Here is a 24887-nt window from a genome sequence, read left to right on the forward strand (position 1 = left end):
CTGTAGACAGTTATATTATAATAATAATACTGTTGAATGAACTGTTGAAGGCAGCTGTAGTGCAACTCTTTTGGAAGTCAATCTATTAAACTTGCTATTTTGTAACCACTCGAGCTAAAATCAAGCGGAAGTTATTGTTGATGGATTAACAACCCATAGTTGCAACAGTAACGGGAGAAATCCGCTTACAAACATTCACTTTTTTTAGAAACATCACACCATAGTTTCTTTTTTCACACGTTCTTTTTTGCAGTTCTAATCGAAATCGAAACACCGAAAGTCTAAGTGTTTTTCAGAAGACCCCCTCCTGTTATGTATCTTGAGCAGTTTCCCACATCCTTTTCCTGTGATGTGATAATTCTGGGCGCAGGATGAATGTAATTGGATTTGCTGCAGTCCGATGACAGCAGGCGATGGAAGCGAGCGCCATGCTGCTGCTGACAGGTGAAGGATACTTCCGATGCTGCCTGACATCCGGTGGGAGTGGGCGGGGATTTGAAAGCCAACCCATTCCTCCAATCTCGGAGCTCTAAAGCGGTGCTTGATAAACATTGATAGAAACAAACACCCAATGAAACACCCAGGCCTCGTGGCGCAACGGTGGAGCGTCTGACTCCAGATAAGAAGGTTATGTGTTCAAATCACGTCAGGGTCACAGTTTTTTCACTGAGAGCCGGTTTGAACAATTCTGCAATTCAAATTTTCTTTGCGTCTTCACAATGAACAGAACCCTGCTCTGAAGTCTGCCTCTGGTTCCCCAGTGTCAGGGAGGGAAGCACCTGATGACCTCATTTATTTAATGTAAAGAACAGAAGACAAACAAACATCTTAGTTCAAAAACCACCCTGCAGGTGGACACATAGTGAGATAAACACAGGGCAGAGATGCAGACAGTATCCGGAAACATCGGTAAATAGACAAGAGACATGGATTGAGCGCTTTGTTAACAGAAAATTGTCTGAACCTCCACGGTCAATGAAAGGGCTTTTGTTGGCCGGTTTCCCATTGAACCGGAGAATTCGGGAGAGCTTGGGAGATGGTTGGTTCGGTTCCCTTGTCACCCACCAGCGGAAAAGTTTTGTCGATCCCACCCGACTAACTCCTTTCAAAAGCCACTCTGTCCAAAGCCAATATATCCTTCCAGATTAAAAGGGGATAAAACTTGAATAGAGCGTCACTGTGGATCAGTTTTCTCTCATTCAAAATTATCTGTTCAATGAAGTAAAAGATGCAGCTGACAAAGAATAAGGGAGCAGCCACTGTCTCCCTTTTTGGCAGGAGAAGAAAATCGATCTGTCTGTTTGTGGAGACCAAGTTCCAACATAATGTTTCCGCTCGGGATCGAACCGGGGACCTTTCGCATGTAAAACAAACGTGATAACCACTACACTACGGAAACCGATGATATGGTAGGTAACACAATGGACAGCTGAATGGTGTGCTCTCTCTGCTCGTACTTGGAATGTGTTGTTTCCATTGCAGCAAGAGACACAGACAGTGGCTGCTCCCCCTTATCTTTAAAAACTCGCATGGTAGTGGGTTTGAGCCCCACGTTGGGCGAGTACCGTTTTAAACTTTTATGCTGCTTCCACCCGCCCCCCTCCGTCTCACCGCGCACGATGGGGCCGCGCCCGGGCTGAATCTCTCCATTTTGGTTTCCACCCCTGTCGCAGCATGAAATGGTCCTTATCAAAGTCACAAATGATGCCCTATGGGACTACCACCATGATAAACTATCCCTCCTCATCCTTCTCAAATACAATATCTCACCGTGCTGTTACGCTGTTAGACTAGATTCCTCTCTCTGCTCTTATTTGGAATGTGTTGCTTTTCCGTCTGACAACACTTAGTATCATTGTATTATGTTAGTCCGCTGGAGGAGATCATTCGGCCCCTCGTCCCTGTGCCGGGTAAAACACACGTATTCGTTCAAAATTCGTTCAGAGACAGATTGAGTGGTTTTTTTTATCAGAACATTGCCTGAACCCCCACAGTCTACAGCTTTCCTCCTCGCTATCAACCACACGGCCTACTTTTGTGTCACCCGCAAATTTCTCAATCATGCCCCCTACGCTTAAGTCCAAATCGTTAATGTAAACCACAAAAAGCAAAGGACCAAGTACCGAGCCCTGCGGCAAAACACTGGCAACAGCCTTCCAGCCGCAAAAACACCCATTGACCATTACCCTTTGCTTTCGACCACTGAGCTAATTTTGGATCCAATAAGCCACATTCCCTTGGATCCTATGGGCCTTTACTTTTTCGACCAATCTGCCATGTGGGAATTTTTCAAAAGCCTTGCGACAATCCATGTAGACTACATCAATTGCGCTACCCTCATCGATCCTCTTTGTCACCTTCTCGAAAAATTCAATCAGGTTCGTGAGACACGACCTCCCCTGAACAAATCCATGCTGATTGCCCTTGATTGGTCCGTGCCTTTCGAAGTGACAGTTTATCCTGTCCCTCATTTGACATGGAGTCTTTCTCCTGCTTGCTGCAAGAACAGATAAGGCGGTTATCAGTGCTCAGGCCCGGCGAGCTCAGTCGGTAGAACATGAGACTATTAATCTCAGGATCGTGGGTTCGAGCCCAATGTTAGGCGAGGGCCATTTTAAACTTTCATGCTGCTTTCACAGGCCAACAGTGCAGAAATAATGCAGAATAAAGCATGATATCGGTCGTCAGAATGGCCGAGCGGCCGACGGCGCTGCGTTCAGGTCGCAGTCTCTTCTGGACGCGTGGGTTCCAATCCCACTTCTGACATTCCATATTTTTACCAAGACGTGGAAATATTTTATTTGTGGATTGGGCTGCAGCTGATGTTTCTGCCAAGTTGATTTGCTCCTCCCACAAAAGCAATTGGCTTTGTCATGCATATGTGTCTTGAGAAGTTTTAAATGGTGAAATGGTTGACATATTAATGACCTGGAGAAAGAAATAGAACAGCAGTGGGAAGCAATAAAAACGCTGATCAATAGAGTCCAGGAGAAATATATCCCACGACAGAGCAAGAAAAAAATAGCCAGAAATGTCACACCAGGGTTGAATCAAGAAATAAGGACAAAATTGAAACGAAAGAAAAAGGCCCACACGAGACAATAAAGGAGAGAGGGGAATGTGAAAAGACTGGGAAAGAAGTCCAAAGAACTATTAGAAAGGCAAAAAGAAATATCAAAAAAGCAAAGTATTCTAGACACATCAACAGCCAAAGAAAATTTAGGATTGGAATAGGGCCACTAAGGGATACACACGACAAACTCACTGGCAATGACAGCGAAATGGCAGAAATATGAAATAATCACTTTTCTTCAGTATTTACCAGGGAGACTAATATTGTGGGCATGACAGGAGAAGAAGTGATCAAAAAATATATAATGACATTTAAGATCGAAATGGGGGAGATAATTCATAAACTAATCAAAGCTCGAGAGGAAATTTCCTGTTCGGAGCCGAACCAGAGTTTCAAACCGTTCAGTCACGCTAATTTCCGTGTTACTGTTCAGGAGCTCGTTTCACAGGGACACGATTACTGCGCTCCAATTAGAGAGGCTCAGTGAAAGGCGGAAATTGATCTATTAATAGAATCATAGAATAGGACAGCGCCATTCTAATGCCATTCGGCCCATCGTGCCTGTGCCAGGTCTCTGAAAGTGCTGTCCAGTTAGTCCCACTCGCCTGCTGTTTCCCCATAGCCCTGAAAAAGTTTCCATCCAAGCGTTTATCCAATTCCCTTTTGAAAACTGTGAGTTAAGAAAAACAATATTGAAAGGGGTGCTGGGGCCTCTGCAGCGTCGATGTAGAGTGTGTGATGATTGAAGTTATCAAGATGGTTGCTTTACACATGGTATGTTGTGCTATCATCCTGAAATATCTTCAACATCCAATACAAATTAAATTGCAAACCTGACGGACAAACACTGGAAAACAAGTCACGAGTGAACGCAAATCATCTGGGACCCGTTTTCAGCCTCACCGCACTTTAAGTAAAGTGAAATAACTTTGCATTGAAAAGATTTGGAACTTGCATCTGTGCCTTTATCTGTTCCATTTCTTAAAGTTGCTGGTGTCTGATGATGAACACGCCTCTGCTCGCTCTATTGAACAAGAAAGGAGGTGTTTGACGTTGACGGGACCTGTTGGTTATGAGCTTATCCTTTACATTGAGTCGGTTCGCGTCTTTTGAATGGCGTCAGCTTTAGCCCAGCGGTGAACTTCGCAGCAAACAAGTTCATCACCGTTTCACCGCGGGCGCTGACTGACACGTTTATTGTTATTTCTTTCAGTCCTATATAAATAGTGACCGTGATTTTAAATTTGCACTAAGTGATTTTGAAGTAGTTTCCTTTAAATTTTTCAAAGGTGACCCCTAATTTATGATAGTCCGGACATTTCACCAGCCGTGTTGAAAACAAAACATGTCTTTACCTTTCGCGTCTTTTTTCGAAAGGCAAAAAATATATTTCCCGTGACCTCTGAAGGATGGACGAGTGCATTTCAGAAAGCTGAAGCAAGTTCACCGAGCTTAAATCGTCTGACCACGTTATATATATGTGTGCAAATAGTTGCTGTCTGTTTCTGTGGTTGTCTTTTTTCTGTGTGTGTCCATCTGCAGGTCGATTTTGAATCAATACCAGTGTTCGTGTCAGTTTGTTGCATGAAATAAATGAGGTTATCAGGCGCTCCCCTCCCTGCCACTGGGTAGGTACTGAGTCAGGGTTTAGACCAAACATCTGTTTCGTTTTGTGTGAAAAAGCAATTAAAACATTCATTCGGGAATTATCCAGTCTCATGTGAGCGGTGAAAGAAACAGTGACCCCGATGTGATTTGAACACGCAGCCTTTTGATCTGGAGTCAGACCTTTGCGCCTCGCACTCTGAAGACAGGATCCTGGATGTTATTATATTTTTTGAATGTTTCTCAAACACCGTTTCCTATATTGGTGAAATAGATAGGGCTTATCAAATCTCCGCCAGATCCCACCGGGTGTGAGACAGTCTTGAAAGCAGCCTTCACCCCGAATATCACGCTGGCTTTCATCGCCTGCTCCCAGCGGACTGCATGAACAGGGCTGGGAGATATGGACTTTGTTCACATCATTCAGCAATGTGAATCGTTAAATATTTAATCATTTTTAATGGGGACAAGGTTTCAAAATGCTCCCGCCCAGTTCCGAACCGGGGACCTTTCGCCTGCTCGGCAAACGTGATAACCACTATACTACGGAAAACTGATGCTTCAAGCTCTGTGATATGGATATAACCCCTCAGCCAAACTAATTTCCGTATTACTGTCCAGGAGCTGATTTCACAGGGATACATTTACTGCGCTGTATTTCGGAAGGCTGCAGAGAAGGATCGGTGGCGATGGTCAGGCAGGGAATCCCAGAGCATCGCGCCCACACAAACATTTCACTGTTTTTTTCATGTACCTGTTATCCGACCGCAGTTTAAACTATTGCGAATGGCATGCGCAGATGATATTGTTCATTGAGTGTTTTCTTGCTCGAAACATCAGCCTTTACGGTTAACAGCCGAACGCGCTAACCGATTGCGCCACAGAGACCAACCGGTGTGTTTCTTGCAAGATACACGAAAGCAGCGTGTCACCTGGCCAAAGTTTCATGTTGCAGCCACAGAAATGTAGTTGTCCATTATCAGTGTTACTTTTCCAGAAATAAAGGAAGGAACATTGTTTGTGGAAACATGGAAACGGTCTGATCTCGCTCACAGCATCGATATCACCGCCAACCAGCTCTCCTGCAACCGGCGCGCTAATCGCTGCTTTGTCTGTTACTTATCAGCACTGCGGGAGAGCATTCGTCACACGGATTGCAGCGGTTCAACAAGGCGGCTCACCACCACCTTCTCCAGGGTAATTAGGGATGGGCAATAAATACCGGCCTCGCCAGCGACACCCACATCCCATTAACGAATAAAAAAAATATTAATTTCAGATTCTGCATCAGTTTGAGGTGCTGTATTGGATTAAGCTGTTGTATTTGTTTGAGGTACTTTATTGCTTTGAGATACTGTATTAGATTGAGATGCTGTATTAGTTTGAGGTATTAATTTATGTTTCAGGTTCTGTATCGGTTTGAGGTACTGTATTAGTTTAAGGTGTTGTATTTGATTGAGGTACTGTATTAGTTTGAGGTACTTTATTAGTTTGAGATGATGTATTAGCTTGAGGTATTATATTAGTTTCAGGTTCTCTATCCGTTTCAGGTATTGTATTAGCTTGAGGTACCGTATTAGTTTGAGGTATTGTTTTAATTTGAGAAGCTCTATCAGTTTGAGGTGTTATATTAGTTTGGGGTATCTGTATTGTAAGGAAAGAGTTAGTCTTTATATTGAATTAATATTAACCTTTACCTTTTGCCTCTTAAGTAAGGAAGTATAAATCTCTGTTGGGAGAATGAAACTACAATCATAAGACAGATTTGCTTCATTTTATATGCATGCATATGTTTAATATAGAGACTAGTAGATTCTGAAGTCCAGCAACTCTTCGATCGGAGCTGATATCATAATACTCATAAGTTTAATTATCCTTTTGATATAAACAATTCTCTGACAATCATAACAAGGCCTTTAAATCATTCACAGCTGGTGTGTTTGTGTGTCAGACAGCATTGTGTGCTATTCGTCTTACCAGCTTCACAGGGAAGCAGGAGAGGTGTGACATCTGTATGATTGCTCCGTATCATTCCAAGCTGAAGCAGCGGGAAAGGGCTGCACTGGTGAGAGATAAACACCATTCTGCTCACTGGTCAATGGGCAAGGCCATATGTTTTAACTCACAAGTTCAAAAGTTATAGTTATAATTAATGCCTAAAGCAGAACACCTGGCTGTGCGGAAGGAGCCTGTTTGTACCACAAGGCGACATCTAGTGGAGGAGTGTAGTTAGGTGATGAGGGAAGTGATACTCTGATAACGGAGAAAATGATGGAAACCCTCAGCGGGTCAGGCAACATCTGTGCAGAGAGAAACAGAGTTAATGTTTCAGGTCAATAACCTCTCATCAGAACCAAGTTGGGCAGTTGTGTTGGTAATAGTATGAAACATAGGAATTGTTCCACTCATGTGGGCTGATTTGGGTACTTTTCTGTCTTTGGAAGTTCAAGATCAAAAGTGAAATAAGGGCTCGTCCGGGATTTCAATCCGGGACCTCTCGCATATTTGGACTAAAAACCCCTAAACGAGAATCATACCCCGAGACCAACGAGACCAATAACAACGAGCAATGCACTTAAGATCCAGCCATCGTAAAACCCTTTTTGGTGGCTATCCTTGATCAGCAATTATGAGGACAGGTTGCATGGACGAGACTTTCATTCCCTTGAGTATAGAAGATTAATTGAGTTGTTTAAGATGATTAAAGGATTTGCCAGGGCAGATAGAGACTATTTCCTCTGGTGGGGAGAGTCCAGAACAAGGGGGCATAACCTTCAAATTAGAGCTGGGCCATTCAGGGGTGATGTCAGGAAGCACTTCTTCACATAAAGGGGAGTGGAAATCTGGAACTCTCTCCCCTAAAAAGCTGTTGAGGCTGGGGGTCAATTGAAAATTTCAAAACAGAGATTGATAGATTTTGGGGCTAATTCGGGAGTTTAATGACTTTGACATTTTTTCCCTGTGACTTGTATGGTTTCGATCGATGAAATGTTCGTGAAAAGAGTCAGTGTAAAGAGAGTCAGCAGTTCATGTTTTCCCGAGACACTTCCTTCAGACCTGAGACCGAAAAGTTTGTCGTTTCCGTAGTGAAGCGGTTATCATGTTCACCAGTTACACGCAGAATGTTCCCGATTTGACCTCGGAGGGAAGCATGTTGTTGGGACTTGCTCCCCATAAACCTCCAGAGACGAGCTTCTTCATGCGTGAAAGGGGCTACAAACCTTTTTAAATTTAAGAGCGGCTGCACCAGATTCCTGGTATAATAAGCACTAAACATTTTTAAGCAGACTCCTAAAATACAGTTTGTAAAATGGGAAGAGATAAAAGTTCATGACATGCAAAGCACAAAGATTTATTAACGTTTTAATTGTCACTTGGCAAACAAGTTAGCATTTTCTTCAGTGTGCAACAGAACGTATTAATGGTTATTAAAAAAACATTAAGTGTCTCACAGACTTGAATTATTTTTGTGCAATGAACTATTCCCAACCACCAAGGAACACTGCAGCAAACATATATATATATAAGTATATAATAATTATATATACATGCATAATCTATGCTCTCAATCGAACTCATAGCGCAATAGTAGCACATCTGATTCCAAATCAATAAGAATATGCGTGTTCAAATCACGTGGAAGTCACTATTAACTTTACCATGCATGAAAGCCTGGATAATTTCGGAATTACTGCTTTTTAACAATAAACGGGACTTTGGTCACTTGTTCTGCAGTGTCAGGGAGGGAAGCGTCATTTAAAAATAAACGACTGGCAGCGGTGAGCAAGTTAAGGCACAGCAGGTGTTGGGACAAGTGAGTGAACCGTCTTAGTTCAGTTGGTTGGTGCTTAAACGCCCGGGTGCTTGATTCTGACACATTGATGGGCCCGAGGGAATTTTACAAGTGATGGTCATTGCTCCCTGTCATTGATAATTGAAATGAAATGTTAATCTGGCAAAACCGGCGAACAAAATATTAAACAAGCGAAATAAATACTGAGCAAAATTAATTGCAATATTTGGGGGAAGTGCAGCGGAAAAGCAGAAGATCTGAATGGAATGATCAATGATTGAGCGGAATACATTGCTCGACTTGTTACTCGATTGCCTTCTACACCATGGAATTCAGGAGAACATGTTTCATGGTTTGTACTGAACCCTTGGAGCGGAGCCAACAGCCTCTCGCTGCAACAACAGACAAGGAAGTAACAGTTTCCTCAGGCTTGGCTAGCTCAGTCGGTAGAGGCATTCACCTCATGATCGTGGGTGCGAGTTTCAACTTTTACGCTACACGTTTACGGACCCCAGCGCTCCATTTTCGCTGAAATGGAGAATTACTACGCCACCTTTTTCTTGATATCACAATTGCTGGCGTGCGACGGGAGGGGTCCGTGTGACGTTCCAGTCAAACCCCCCTTCCGGGAACGCAACGATTTTAAAATACTCATCCTTCCTTTCAAATCCCACCATGGCCCTCGCCCCCTCCCGTTCTCTGTAACCTCCTCCAGCCCTACAACCCTTCGAGATCATGTGGCTACAAGAGCAGGTTAGGGGCTGGGTATTCTGCGGCGAGTGACTCGCCTCCTGACTCCCCAAAGCCTTTCCACCATCCACAAGGCACAAGTCAGGAGTGTGATGGAAGACTCTGCACTTGCTTGGATGAGTGCAGCTCCAACAACACTCAAGAAGCTTGACACCATCCAAGATAAAGCAGCCCGCTTGATTGGCACCCCATCCACCACCCTAAGCATTCATTCCCTTCACCACTGGCGCACTGTGGCTGCAGTGTGTACCATCCACAAGATGCACTGCAGCTGCAGCAACTCGCCAAAACTTCTTCGACAGCACCTCCCAAACACGCGACCTCGACCACCTAGAAGGACAAGGGCAGCAGGCACATGGGAACAACACCAACTGCACGTACCCCTCCAAGTCACACAACATCCAGACTTGGAAATATATCGGCCGTTCCTTCATCGTCGCTGGGTCAAAATCCTTGGAACTCCCTACCTAACAGCACTGTGGGAGAACCTTCACCACACGGGCTGCATCGGTTTAAGAAGGCGGCTCACCACCACCTTCCCAAGGGCAATAAATGCTGGCCTTGCCAGCGACGCCCACATCCTATGAACGAAAAAACAATCTCTGTGCTCCTCCAATTCTGGCCTGTTGCGCATCGCCGATTTTAATCGCTCCACCATTTGCGGCTGTGCCTTCAGCTGCCCAGGCCCTTAGCTCTGGAATTCCCTCCCTAAACCTCTCCGCCTCTCTCTCCTTTAACACATACGTTAAAACCTACCTCTTCGGCTGAGATTTTGGTCACCTGTCCCAATATCTCCTTATGTGGTTCAGTGTCAAGTTTTGTTTAATAACGCTCCTGTGAAGCACCTTGTGACGTTTTACCACGTTAAAGGCGCTTTATAAATGCAGGTTGTGTCCTCTGGTTATCGACCCTCCTGCCAATGGAAACAGCTTCTTCCTATCCATTCTATCAAAATCCCCTCATAAGTTTGAACGCCTCTATTAAATCTCCCCTTCACCTTTTTTTGCTCTAAGGAGAACAATCCCAGCTTCTCCAGTCTCTCCACATACCCCATCCCTGGACACGATGCAAGGCGGAGGGTTGCAACCAGGTTTGCAAATTATTGCCAGTCCGGAGCTGGACAAATCGAAAGGAACCGAAATGACAAACAGCTTTGTGAATCTGTCGAAACGCTTTGGGAAACGGAATTGGAGACGAATAAAGGACTGACCAGACAGGCGGTCAAGACGCAGCTGAGTCGGCATGTCCCCCTGGAACAGGTACTCTGATGTTATGAGTGAAATTAAGAGGTCGGAGCCATTGAAAGCGCTCCCAGTTACTGCAGATCAGGGATCAAAACCTGACATCAGCGCCAGGACGCTCAGAATACTTTTTTTTATTCGATCATGGGATGTGGGCGTCGCTGGCGAGGCCGGCATTTATTGCCCATCCCCAATTGCCCTTGAGAAGGTGGTGGTGAACCGTCTTTTTCAACCGCTGCAGTCAGTGTGGTGAAGGTTCTCCCACAGTGCAACTAACTAACAGACAAAGCACCGCTGGGCGCGCCGGTTGCAGGAGAGCTGGTTGGCGGTGATATCGATGCTGTGAGCGAGACCAGACCGTTTCCATGTTTCCACAAACAATGTCTCATCCTTTATTTCTGGAGAAGGAACACTGATAGAGGTCAATTGCATTTCTGTGGCTGCAACATGTAACTTTGGCTCGGTGACACGCTGCTTTAGTGTTTCTTGCAAAACAAAATACCGGGTGGTCTCTGTGGTGCAATCGGTTAGCGCGTTCGGCTGTTGATTGAAAGGTTGGTGGTTTGAACCCACCCAAGGACGAAAATTCCACACTTTCGGCTTCATTCTGATAGCCCTGAAGCCGGTGCCAGGTTTTAATTTCTGATTTGCAGCAACTGGGAGCACGTGAAATGGCTCCAATCTCTTTTCAAGTTTTCTAATGTGTGATTTGGCTGCAAGAAAACACTCTGTGAACAATGTCATCTGAACATGCCTGATTCGCCATAATTTACACTGCGGTCGGATATCAGGCACATGAAAAAAACACAGTGAAATGTTTGTGTGGGCGCGATGCTCTGGGATTCCCCGCCTGACCATCGCCACCGATCCTTCTCTGCAGCCTTCCGAAATACAGGGCAGTAAATGTATCCCTGTGAAATGAGCTCCTGGACAGTAATACGGAAATTAGTTTGGCTGAGGGTTTATGTCCCTAACACGGCGACTCAGCCATCAGATTTCCGTAGTGTAGTGGTTATTACGTTCGCCTCACACGCGAAAGGTCACTGGTTCGAAACCAGGCAGAAACATTTTGAAACCTTGTTCCCATTAAAAATGAGTAAATATTTAACGATTCACACTGCTGATTAAATGTGAACAAAGTCCATTTCTCCCAGCCCTGTGATTGCAGTCCGCTGGGAGCAGGCGATGAAAGCCAGCGTGATATTGGTCTCACACCCCGTGGGACCTGGCGGAGATTTGATCAGCCCTATCTATTCAACCAATAAATGAAATGGTGTTTGAGAAACATTCATATATATAATAACATCCAGTATCCTGTCTTCAGAGTGCGTGGCGCAAAAGTCTGACTCCAGATCGAAAGGCTGCGTGTTCACATCACATCGGGGTCACTGTTTCTTTCACCGCTCATATGAGACTGGATAATTCCCGAATTAAGGTTTTAATTGCCTTTTCACAAAAAAACAGATGTTTGGTCTGAACCTCGACTCAGTGCCTACCCAGTGGCAGGGAGGGGAACGCCTGATACCCTCATTTATTTCATGCAACAAACTGACAAGAAAACTAGTATTGATTCAAAATCGACCTGCAGATGGACACACACAGAAAAAAGACAACCACAGAAACAGACAGCAATTACTTGCATATATACATATATATATATATATATATATATATATCGCCTTTAACGTGGTGAGACGATTTAAGCTCGGTGAACTTGCTTCAGCTTTCTGAAATGTCCTTGTCCATCCTTCAGAGATCACGGGAAATATATTTTTTGCCTTTCGAAAAAAGACGCGAAAAGCAGAGACATGATATGTTTTCAATACGGCTGGTGAAATGGCCGGGCTATTATAAATTAGTAGTCGCATTTGAAACATTTAAAGGCGACTACCTAAAAATCACTGAGTGCAAATTTGAAATCACGGTTACTATTTATTTCGGTCTGAAAGAAATAACAATAAACATATCAGTCAGTGCCCGCGGTGAGACGGTGATGAACTTGTTTGCTGCGAAGTTCACCGCTGGGCTAAAGTTGACGCAATTTAAAAGACGCGAACCGACTCAATGTAAAGGATGAGCTCATAACCAACAGGTCCCGTCAAAGTCAAACACCTTCTTTCTTGTTCAATAGAGCGAGCAGAGGCGTGTACATCATCAGACGCCAGCAACTTGAAGCAATGGAACAGATAAAGGCACAGATGCAAGTTCCAAATCTTTTCAATGCAAAGTTATTTCACTTTATTTAAAGTGCCGTGTGGCTGAAAACGGGTCCCAGATGATTTGCGTTCACTCGTGACTTGTTTTCCAGTGTTTGTCCGTCAGGTTTGCAATTCAATTTGTATTGGATATTGAAGATATTTCAGGATGATTGCACAACATTCCATGTGTAAAGCAACCATCTTGATAACTTCAATCATCACACACTCTACATCGACGCTGCAGAGGCCCCAGCATCCCTTTCAATATTGTTTTTCTTAACTCACAGTTTTCAAAAGGGAATTGGATAAACGCTTGGATGGAAACATTTTCAGGGCTCTGGGGAAACAGCAGGCGAGTGGGACTAACTGGACAGCTCTTTCAGAGAGCTGGCACAGGCACGTTGGGCCGAATGGCATCCGAATTGCGCTGTCTTATTCTATGATTCTATTAATAGATCAATTTCCGCCTTTCACTGAGCCTCCCTAAATGGAGCGCAGTAATCGTGTCCCTGTGAAATGAGCTCCTGAACAGTAATACGGAAATTAGCGTGGCTGAGCGGTTTGAAACTCTGGTCAAGCACCTTACAGGAAATTTCCTCTCTGAGTTTGATTAGTTTATCAATTATCTCCCCACCTTTCCATCTTAAATGTCTTTACATATTTTTTTGATCTCTTCCTCTACTGTCATGCCCACAATACTAGTCTCCCTGGTAAATACTGAAGCAAAGTGATTATTTAATATTTCTGCCATTTTGCTGTCATTGCCTGTGAGTTTGTCGTGTGTATCCCTTAGTGGCCCGATTCCAATCCTAAACTTTCTTTGGCTGTTGATGTGTCTAGAATACTTTGCTTTTTATGATATTCCTTTTTGCCTTTCTAATAGTTCTTTAGACTTCTTTCCCAGCCTTTTCAAATTCCCCTCTCTCCTTTATTGTCTCGTCTGTGCCTTTTTCTTTAGTTTCAATTTTACCCTTATTTCTTTATTCATCCCTGGTGTGTAATTTCTGGCTCGTTTGTTCTTGCTTTTCAGTGGGATGTATTTCTCCTGGACTCTATTGATCATCGTTTTAAATGTTTCCCACTGCTGTTCTATTTCTTTGTCCAGGTCATTAATATGTCAAACATTTCACCGTTGGAAACTTCTCAAATCACATATGCATGACAAAGCCAGTTACTTTTGTGGGAGGAGTTAATCAACTTGGCAGAAAAATCAGCTGCAGCCCAATTCACAAATAAAATATTTCCACGTCTTCGTAAAAGTAAGGAATGTCAGAAGTGGGATTCGAACCCACGCCTCCAGAAGAGATTGCGACCTGAACGCAGCGCCTTAGACCGCTCGGCCATCCTGACCACCAAGCTCAGGTTTCATTCTGCATTATTTCTGCACTGTTGGCCAGTGAAAGCAGCATAAAAGTTTAAAATGGCACTCGCCCAACGTGGGCTCGAACCCACGATTCTGAGATGAAGAATCTCATGCTCTACCGACTGAGCTAGCTGGGCCGAAAGGCTTTTAACCGCCCTATCTATTATTGCAGCAAGCAGGAGAAAGACTCCATTTCAAATTATTGGAATTAATTCTGAGGGACAGGATAAACTGTCACTTCGAGAGGCACGGACGAATCAAGGACAGTCAGCATGGATTTGTTAAGGGGAGGTAGTGTTTGTCTAACCTGATTGAATTTTTCGAGGAGGTGACAAGAAGGATCGATGAGGGTAGTGCAATTGATGTAGTCCACATGGATTTTCGCAAGGCTTTTGAAAAGTTCCCACATGGTAGATTGGTCAAAAAAGTAAAGGCCCATGGAATCCAAGGGAATGTGGCTTGTTGGATCCAAAATTGGCTCAGTGGCAGGAAGCAAAGGGTAATGATGTTTTTGCGACTGGAAAGCTGTTTCCAGTGGGGTGCCGTAGGGCTCGGTACTTGGTCATTTGCTTTTTGTGGTATACATTAACGATTTGGACTTAAACGTAGGGGACATGATAGCGAGGAGGAAAGCTGTAGACTGTGGGGGGTTCAGGCAATTTTCTGATAACAAAGCAATCAATCTATCTCTGAACGAATTTTGAACGAATATGTGTGTTTGACCCGGCACAGGCACGATGGGCCGAATGATCTCCTCTTGTGGACTAACATAATACGATGATACCAAGTGTTGTCAGATGGAAAAGCAACACATTCCAAATAAGAGCAGAGACAGGAAACTCGTCTAACCGCAGAACAGCACGGTGAGATATTGTATTTGAGAAGGATGAGGAGGGATAGATTATCATGGTGGTCGTCACATAGGGTATCATTTGTAACTTTGATAAGGACCATTTCATGCTGCGACAGGGGTGGAAAACTAATCGGAGAGATTCATCCCGGGTGCGGCCCCATCGTGCGCGGTGAGACGGAGGGGGGCGAGGGGAAGTGTCAGAGCTGGGGCTCACCGGCGGAAGCAGCATAAAAGATTAAAACGGTACTCGCCCAACGTGGGGCTCAAACCCACTACCCTGAGAGTTTTCAAAGAAAAGGGGGAGTAGCCACTGTCGGCATCTCTTGCTGTATTTGAAACAACACATTCCACGTACGAGCAGAGAGAGGACACCATGCAATTGCCCATTGTGTTGAACAAAATGCCATCGTTTTCCGTGTTTTGGTGGTTCCCGGTTCGATTCAGGGGAGGAGCTTTATTTTGGAACTTGGTCTCCATAAACATCCCGATCGATTTTCTTCTCCTGCCAAAACGGGAGAAAGTGGCTGCTCCCTTATTCTTTGAAAGCTGCATCTTTTACTTCATTAAACAGATAACTTTGAGTGAGAGAAAACTGATCCACAATGACGCTCATTTCAAGTTTATTCCCTTTTAAACTGGAAGGATATATTGGCTTTGAACAGAGTGGCTTTTGAAAGGATCGAGTCGGGTGGGATCGACAAACCATTTCCGCTGGTGGGGGAGAACGGAACCGAACCAACCATCTACCAAGTTCTCCTGAATTCTGAGGTGCAATGGGGAACCGACCAACAAAAGCCCTTTCATTGACCGTGGAGGTTCATACAATTTTCTGATAACAAAGCGCTCAATCTATTTCTCTTGTCTATTTCCCGATGTTTCCGGATACTGTCTGCATCTCTGCCCTGTGTTTATCTCACTATGTGTCCACATGCAGGGTGGTTTTTGAATGAAGACGTGTGATTGTCTTCTGTTTGTTACATTAAATAAATAGAGGGCATCAGTTGCTTCACTCCCTGACACTGGGGAAACAGAGGCAGACTTTAGAGGAGGGTTCTTTTACTTGTGAAGACGCAAAGAAAACATTTATTGCAGAATTATACAAACCAATTTCAAGGGAGAAAACGGTGACCCCGACGTGGTTTAAACACACAACCTTCTGATCTGGAGTCGGACGCGCTACCGTTGCGCCACGAGGCCTGGGTGCGGCAATGGGTGTTTGTTTTTCTCAATGTTTGCCAAGCACCGCTTTATAGCTCCGATATCGGTGGAATGGGTTGGCTTTCAAATCCCCGCCCACTCCCACCAGATGTCAGGAAGCATCAGAAGTCGCCTTCACCTGTCAGCGGCAGCATGGCGCTCGCTTCCATCGCCTGCTGTCAGCGGACTGCAGCAAATCCAATTACATTCATCCTGCACCCAGAATTATCACATCACATGAAAAGGATGTGGGAAACTGCTCAAGATACATAACAGGAGGGGAACCTTCTGAAAAACACTTAGACTTTCGGTGTTTAGACTTCGATTCGAACTGCGAAGAAGAACGTGTGAAAATATAAACTATGGGTGTGATGTTTATATATCAAGTGAATGTTTGTAACGGATTTCTCCCGTTACTCTGACAACTAAGGGTTGTTAATCCATCAACAATGACTTCCGCTTGATTTTAGCACGAGTGATTACAAAATAGCAAGTTTAATAGATTGACTTACAACAGAGTTGCACTACAGTTGTCTTCAACATTATATTCAACAGTATTATTATTATTATACAACTGTCGACAGATTACATTAATGACAAGCAATTAACACAACCTGACCTGTCTACGAATCCAGGTGTATCAGACCTGACCTTTGCGGACAGCCTGTGGCAATGAACTTCTGACTGTCCCCGATTGAGAGCTCTAACATTTGAGAAGGGAGCATGCCCTCTCTTTATACGATTCGGCTGCATTGTTCTGTACGTAAGCACCACTGATCTTAACTCATGGTCGTAAACCATCCCACTTTGCTGACTTTCAGAAACCACCAAGAATTGTTTCATGTCTTAGTGTTTATTTAGCTTTTCTCTGTCACCAGGTTTTAGATGCTTATACTAGGTTAGCACAACCTGGAGTTCAGGTGTCCACGACACTCAAGTTTCTCTGGACATCAATATTTAATAGTTTCTCACCATTTCAAAAATATTCTGTTTTTCTGTTCTTCCCACCAAAGTGAATGATCTCACATTTCCCCACATTATACTCCATCTGCCACCTTCTTGCCCACACATTTAACCTGTCTATATCCCTTTGCAGCCTCTTTGTGTCCTCCTCATAGCTTACTTTCCCACCTAGCTTTGTATCATCTGCAAACTTGGATACATTACACTCGATCCCTTCATCAAGTCATTAAAAGTCTTCGACAGGTATATAAATAGCAAACAGGTAGTAAGAGGAGGGATAAGACCGATTAGAGACCAAAAAGGAGATCTATGCATGAGGTACTAAATGAGTATTTTGCATCTGTCTTTACCGAGGAAGAAAATGCTGCCGAAATCACAGTAAATGGGGGGGTAGTTGATATACTGGATGGGGTGAAAATTGCTAAAGACGAGATACTAAAAAGGCTAGCTGTACTTAAAGTCACCTGGACCGAATGGGATGCATCCTCAGTTGCTGAGGGAAGTAAGGGTGCAAATTGCAGAGGTACTGGCCATAATCTTTCACTCCTCCTTCGATACAGGGTTTGGTGTCAGAGAACTGGAGAATTGCAGATGTTACACCCTTGTTCAAAATAGGGTGTAAGGATAAACCCAGCAATTACAGGCCAGTCAGTTTAACCAAGGTGGTGGGAAGCTTTGAGAAATGATAATCTGGGACAAAATTAATAGTCATTTGGACAAGTGTGGATTGATAATAGAACGACACTGTGGATTTGTTAAAGGCAAATCGTGATTGAGTTTTGTGATGAGTTAACAGAGAGGGCTGATGAGGGCAATGTGGTTGATGTTGTGTTTCTGGCCATTCAAAAGGCTTTTGAAAAAGTGCCACAAAGTGGGCTTGTCAAAAGGGGCGATAGTGGCTGCTTCCTTATTCTTTAAAAGCGCATTATCTTATTTCAATCAACAGATAACTTTGAGTGAGCGAAAACTGATCCACAGTGGCGCTTATTTTAAGTTTATACCCGTTTAATCTGAAAGGATATATTGGCCTTGGAAGGAGTGCAGCACAGATTCACCAGGTCAGATGGAAGTGTTAAGGGAGAAAGTGAACTGCTGACTCCCACTTCTGGGGGATATCCCAAAGCGCTTCATAGAGGTTTAATCAAAAACATAAAATCATAGAATCGCAGGAGGCCATTCGGCCCATCGTGGCTGTGCCAGCTCTTTAAACTAAATGGTGCAATTTTAAAGGTGGTGCAGGAACAGAGAGACATGGGGGTATACGTGCACAAATCTTTGAAGGTGACAGGACAAGTTGAATGGATTGTAAAAAAAAAATATCCGGAATCGTTGACTTTATTAATAGTGGCATAGAGTACAAAAGCAAGGAACTTATGCTAAACCTTCATAAATCACTGGTTAGGCCCCAGCTGGCCACCACACAATTCTGCCCACCACACTTTAGGATGGATGTCAAGGCCTTGGAGAGGGTGCAGAGGTGATTTACTAGAATGGTGCCAGGGATGAGGGACTTCAGTGAGGCGGAGAGACTAGAAAAGCTGGGGTTGTTCTCCTTTGAGCAGAGACGGTTAAGGGGAGATTTAACAGAGGTGTTCAAAATCATGAACGGTTTTGATAGAATAAATCAGGAGAAACTGTTTCCAGTGCCAGAAAGGATGGTAACCAGAGGGCACAGATTTAAGGTAATTGGCAACAGAGGTGAGATGAGGAGAATGTTTTTCCGCAGCGAGTTGTCATGATCTGGAATGCGCTGCCTGAAAGGGTGGTGGAAACAGATTCAATAATAACATTCAAAGGGGAACTCGGTAAATGCTTGAAGGGGAAAGTTTTGCAGTGCTATGGGGAAGGGGAAGGGGAGTGAGTCTAATTGGATAGCTCTTTCAAAGTGTTGGCACTGGCAAGATGGGCCGAATGGCCTCCTTCTATGATGTTTCCATGCTGTGATTCTATGTTATGGAGGATTTTCTGATGCAGTGGATATTCGGGGCAGAGGACCAAGTGGGGATTGAGCTCGACGGCAAGTGTATACAGTTCGTTCAAAGGACTGAAGCCGATGGTTTCATTCTTCCCGGCGTTTAGCAGCAGGAAATTACTCGGCAATGCAGGCGACTTTTTTGCCTTCATTCATGGGATGTGGGTGTCAATGGCAAGGTCAGCATTTATTGCCCATCCCTAATTGCTCTTGAGAAGGTGCTGGTGAGCCGCCTTCGTGAACTGCACCTTTCATTGACTGTGTCATTGACATTTTCTGGACAGAAAGAAACTATTTCCGCTGGTTGGGGATTCTAGGACTAGGGGCCACAGTCTAAAAATTAGAGCCAGACCTTTCAGGAGTGAGATGACAAAACACTTCTACACACAAAGGATGGAAGAAGTTTGGAATTCTTTTCCTCTAACGGCAATTGATATTTGCTTAATTATTAATTTTAAATCTGAGATCGATAGCTTTTTGCCAACCAAAGCTATTAAGGGATATGTGCCAAAGGCAGGTATATGGAGTGAGATCACAGATCAGCCATGATCTTATCAAATGGCGGAGCGGACTCGAGGGGCAGAATGGCCTTCTCCTGTTCCTGTGGTACATTTCCCCAACTGTCTGCTCTCGCCATAGTTGTTGCCTTGTGTTCAAAGCATATTTTCGTGCAAAGCTCGGTTGAGGGATGAGCCGGTGGGCGTCAAAACGTGCCGTGGATCGAGACCGGGTTGCTTTTTGCGGGAAGAGCAAATCAACTGGGCCGAAAAATCAACTGCAGCTCGAGCGACAAATAAAATAGTCGTCAAAATAACTGATGTCAGATTCGAACCCACGCCTCCAAAGGAGACTGCGACTTGAACGCAACGACTTAGACCGCTCGGCCATCCTGACTAATAAATGACTTCATCACTCGCCACTCTTTCCACATTGAGACCCCCCCCCCCCCCACCCCCAGAGAAAGTTTCACTCACTCCAGTGCTTGGTGAGATGAATGCTGCTGTGAAGGCTCGGTGAGCGGGATGCCACCTCCCGGGTTTTCCTGAGCCTATTGTACTTTATTCCTATTTAATCACGGGAATATCCGCAATCAGGAGCTAAAAAGAATTAAAAGCTGAATCACAGAGAAGGAGAAATCCATATTACATCTGATAAGCCAGTTAACAGAGCTCCCTGGTGGTCTAGTGGTTAGGATTCGGCGCTCTCACCGCCGCGGCCCGGGTTCGATTCCCGGTCAGGGAAGGAACTTTTGAACACTTGTTATATTCGTAGCATGAACTTGCTCAAAGTCTGTGGGAATAAAGAAAAACAACCATTGTTTTCATCACCATTAATTAACCGATAACGTTATTTTGCAGAATGAAAGGCTACTGAGGGAAATTGGAAAACTTTAATAATTTCTTTTGTGCGATGAGCTTTTTATCCCTTCTCATTTTACACACTGTATTTTTAAGGGCTCGGTTTAAAATGTTCAATGCTCGTGAGACGACGAATCTGTGTTAAATTTAACAGGACCAGATATTCCACAGAGAAAAAATTAATTTGCCCCAACATAATGTTTCTGCCCAGGATTGAACCGTGGAACTATCACGTGTAAAGGAAACGCAAAAATCGCCACACTACGGAAACTTCTGTTTTGGTTATCAGCCAGAAGTTAGAATGACTGCATTGATTCTCTTTCATAACTATTCAATTGATCGAAGTTGCACAAGTCACAAAAGAAAAATGTTCATTTAAAAGTTATTAAACTCCCAAATGTGGCCTGCCTTGTTTGGACAGGGGTTTGACCCTGACGTCACAGACTCAACAAAACATATTCTCAACATTTCCATTGGGAACAGGAGGAGGTCATTTAGCCCCTTAAACCTGTTCTGCCCTTCAATGAGATCAGAGATGATCTGAACCTCAAATCCATTGACCCGCCTTTACTCCCTATCCCTCGAAACCCAACAAAATCGATCGATCTCAGTTTTGAAAGCTTCAATTGACCCCCAGCATCCAAAGCCTTTTGGGGGACAGAGTTCCAGACTTCTACTGCCCTTTGTGTAAAATAGTGCTTCCTGATTTCGAATCTGAATGGTCTGGTTCTAATTTTAAGGTTATGTCCCCCTCGTTCTTGATTCCCCAGAGGAAATTGATTCTCTCTCTCTATTCTATCGAATCATTTAAAGATGTTAAATACGAGCCGAGTGTATGCAGCCTGTCCTCATAATTTAACCTTTTTAGCCCCGGTAACATTCTGGTGAATCTGCTCTGCACCCCCTCCAAGGCCAATCTATCCTTCCTGAGGTGCAGTGTCCAAAACTGAACGCAGTTACTCCAGACGCAGTCCAACCAGAGCTTTATATAACTGGAACATAACTTCCACTTCTTAATATTCCAGCCCCCTGAGATAAAGGCGAACATTCCGTTAGCCTTTTAAATTATTTTTGGATCCGTCCGTTAGCTTTTACTGATTTATGTAAATGAACCGTTAATTCTCTCTGCTTCTCCACAGTTCCTAGCTTCTTACCATTCGGAAAATACCCTGACCATAGGTCCAAAGTGGATTACCCCACATTGAACTCCATCTGCCATAGTTTTGCCCACTCACTTAATCTATCAATGTCCCTTTGCTACTTTCCACTCGCATCCACACGACTCACTGTACCACCTAACTTAGTGTCATCAGCAAACTTGAATATACGACTCTCTATTCCTTCATCAAAGTCATTGATAAATATGGTGACAAGCTGAGACCCCAGTTACAGAGGCCTGGGGGACACCACTAGTCGCATCCTGCCAATTGGAGTATGTACCCATTATCCCTACTCTCTGCCTCCTATCTCCTAAACAATTCTCTACCCATGTCAATACATTGCCTCAAGTTCCATGCGCTTTTATTTTTGCCAACAGTCTCTTGTGTGGAACCTTATCAAATGCTTGTCGGAATTCTATATTAATAATATCATAGGAACAGAGGAGCATCGGAACATAGCCTTTGTACGTAGAAGTGTTTTCTAATCTCACTCCTGAAAGGTCTGGCTCTAATTTTTAGACTGTGCCCCCAAGTCCTAGAATCCTCGACCAGCGGAAATAGTTTCTCTCTGCCCATCGTGCGTGTGCCAGCTCTCTGAAAGAGCTGTGCAGTTAGTCCCGCTCGCCTGCTGTTTCCCCATAGCCCTGAAAAAGTTTCCATTCAAGCGTTTATCCAATTCCCTTTTGAAAACTGTGAGTTAAGAAAAACAATATTGAAAGGGATGCTGGGGCCTCTGCAGCGTCGATGTAGAGTGTGTGATGATTGAAGTTATCAAGATGGTTGCTTTACACATGGTATGTTGTGCAATCATCCTGAAATATCTTCAATATCCAATACAAATTGAATTGCAAACCTGACGGACAAACACTGAAAAACAAGTCACGAGTGAACGCAAATCATCTGGGGCCCGTTTTCAGCCTCACGGCACTTTCAGTAAAGTGAAATAACTTTGGATTGAAAAGATTTGGAACTTGCATCTGTGCCTTTATCTTTTCCATTTCTTAAAGTTGCTGGCGTCTGATGATGCACACGCCTCTGCTCGCTCTATTGAACAAGAAAGGAGGTGTTTGACATTGACGGGACCTGTTGGTTATGAGCCCATCCTTTAAATTGAGTGGGTTCGCGTCCTTGAAACGGCGTCAGCTTTAGCCCAGCGGTGAACTTTGCAGCAAACAAGTTCGACACCGTCTCACCACGGACGCTGACTGATATGTTTATTGTTATTTCTTACAGACATAAGTAAATAGTAACCGTGATTTTAATTTGCACGATGTGATTTTTAGGTAGTCGCCTTTAAATTTTGATAGTCCGGCCATTTCACCAGCCGTGTTGAAAACAAGAAATGTCTCTGCTTTTCGCGTCTTTTTTCGAAAGGCAAAAAATATATTTTCCGTGACCTCTGAAGGATGGACAAGTACATTTCAGAAAGCTGAAGCAAGTTCACCGAGCTTAAATCGTCTGACCACGTTAAAGGCGCTAAATATATATGCAAGTAGTTGCTGCCTGTTTCTGTGGTTGTCTTTTTTCTGTGTGTGTCCATGTGCAGGTCGATTTTGAATCAATACCATTATTCGTGTCAGTTTGTTGCATGAAACAAATGAGTATCAGGCGCTCCCCTCCCTGCCACTGGGTTGGTATTGAATCTGGGTTTTGACCAAACTTCTGTTTTTTTTTGTTGAAAAAGCAATTAAAACCTTCATTCTGGGATTATCCAGTGTCATGTGAGCGGTGAAAGAAACAGTGACCCCGATGTGATGTGAACACGCAGCCTTTTGATCTGGAGTCCTGGATTTTTATTATCCAGATGAATGTTTCTCAAACACCGATTCATTTCTCCCACCTTGGTTGAATATATCGGGTTCATCAAAACTCCGCCAGGTCCCACGGGGTGTGAGACAGGATTGGAAGCAGCCTTCACCCCCAACATGACGCTGGCTTTCATTGCCTGCTCGCAGCGAACTGCAATAACATGGCTGTGAGATATGGACTTTGTTCACATTGAATCAGCAGTGTGAATCGTGAAATATTTACTCATTTTTACTGGGAATAAGGTTTTAAAATGCTTCCGCCTGGTTTCGAACCAGGAACTTTTCGCTTGTGAGGCAAACGTGATAACCACTACACTACGGAAACCTGATGGCTCAAACTCCGTGTTAGGGATATAACCCCTCAGCCAAACTAATTTCCGTATTACTGTCCAGGAGCTCATTTCACAGGGATACATTTACTGCGCTGTATTTCGGAAGGCTGCAGAGAAGGATCGGTGGTGATGGTCAGGCAGGGAATCCCAGAGCATCGCGCCCACACAAACATTTCACTGTTTTTTTTTCATGTGCCTGATATCCGACCGCAGTGTAAATTGTGGCGAATCAGGCATGCTCAGATCACATTGTTCACAGAGTGTTTTCTTGCAGCCAAATCACACATTAGAAAACTTGAAATGAGATTAAGAGATCGGAGTCATTTAAAGTGCTCCCATTTACTGCAGATCAGGAATTAAAACCTGGCACCGCCTTCAGGGCGATCAGAATGAGGCAATGAATCCGAATGTGGGAAGAAAAAGGTGCAATTTTTGTTTTTGGGTGGTCGCGAACCACCAACTTTTTGATTAATAACCAAATGCGCTAACCGATTGCACCACAGAGACCGTCAGCTAGACTGTCTTGCAAGATACACTAAAGCAGCGTGTCACCTAGCCAAAGTTACATGTTGCAGCCACAGAAATGCAATTGTCCACCATCAGTGTTACTTTTCCAGAAACAAAGGATGGGACATTGTTTGTGGAAACATAGAAACGGTCTGGTCTCGCTCACAGCATCGATATCACCGCCAACCAGCTCTCCTGCAACCGGCGCGCCCACCGGTGCTTTGTCTGTGACGAAGGAGCACTGTGGGAGAACCTTCACCACACGGACTGCAGCGGTTCAAGAAGGCGGCTCATCACCACCTTCTCAAGGGCAATTCGGGATGGGCAATAAATGCCGGCCTCGCCAGCGACGCGGCGCCCACATCCCATGAACAAATAAAGATGAAGTGTTGTGAGCGTTCTTGCGCTGATGTCAGGTTTTGCTCCCTGATCTGCAGCAACTGGGAACGCTTTAAATGGCTCCGACCTCTTAATTTCAAATACAGCATCAGAGTAACTGTTCCAGGGGAACATGCCGACTCAGCTGCGTCTTGGCCGCCTGTCTGGTCAGTCCTTTATTTGTCTCCAATTCTGTTTCCCAAAGCGTATCGACAGATTCACAAAGCTGTTTGTCATTTCGGTTCCTTTCGATTTGTCCAGCTCCCGACTGGCAATAATTTGCAAACCTGGTTTCAACCCTCCGCCTTCCATCGTGTGCGGGGATGGGTTATGTGG

At 44.2% G+C, this 24887-nt stretch overlaps 6 non-coding genes across 6 annotated transcripts; 1 reads left to right on the plus strand and 5 right to left on the minus strand.

Moving 5' to 3' along the window:
* Positions 1-1326: 1326 nt before the first annotated feature.
* trnav-uac (transfer RNA valine (anticodon UAC)) lies at positions 1327-1399 on the minus strand. Its single transcript has one exon. It is a non-coding gene; the product is annotated as a tRNA-Val (tRNA).
* Positions 1400-13927: 12528 nt separating this feature from the next.
* trnal-cag (transfer RNA leucine (anticodon CAG)) lies at positions 13928-14010 on the minus strand. The gene has a single exon. It is a non-coding gene; the product is annotated as a tRNA-Leu (tRNA).
* A 78-nt stretch (positions 14011-14088) lies between these two features.
* Positions 14089-14160, minus strand: trnak-cuu (transfer RNA lysine (anticodon CUU)). Its single transcript has one exon. It is a non-coding gene; the product is annotated as a tRNA-Lys (tRNA).
* A 1841-nt stretch (positions 14161-16001) lies between these two features.
* trnaw-cca (transfer RNA tryptophan (anticodon CCA)) lies at positions 16002-16073 on the minus strand. Its single transcript has one exon. It is a non-coding gene; the product is annotated as a tRNA-Trp (tRNA).
* Positions 16074-20178: 4105 nt separating this feature from the next.
* On the plus strand, positions 20179-20250 carry trnae-cuc (transfer RNA glutamic acid (anticodon CUC)). The gene has a single exon. It is a non-coding gene; the product is annotated as a tRNA-Glu (tRNA).
* Positions 20251-23586: 3336 nt separating this feature from the next.
* trnav-cac (transfer RNA valine (anticodon CAC)) lies at positions 23587-23659 on the minus strand. The gene has a single exon. It is a non-coding gene; the product is annotated as a tRNA-Val (tRNA).
* Positions 23660-24887: the final 1228 nt, after the last annotated feature.

This window comes from Heptranchias perlo, unplaced genomic scaffold (genome assembly GCF_035084215.1).
Source record: "Heptranchias perlo isolate sHepPer1 unplaced genomic scaffold, sHepPer1.hap1 HAP1_SCAFFOLD_62, whole genome shotgun sequence".
NCBI lineage: Eukaryota > Metazoa > Chordata > Chondrichthyes > Hexanchiformes > Hexanchidae > Heptranchias > Heptranchias perlo.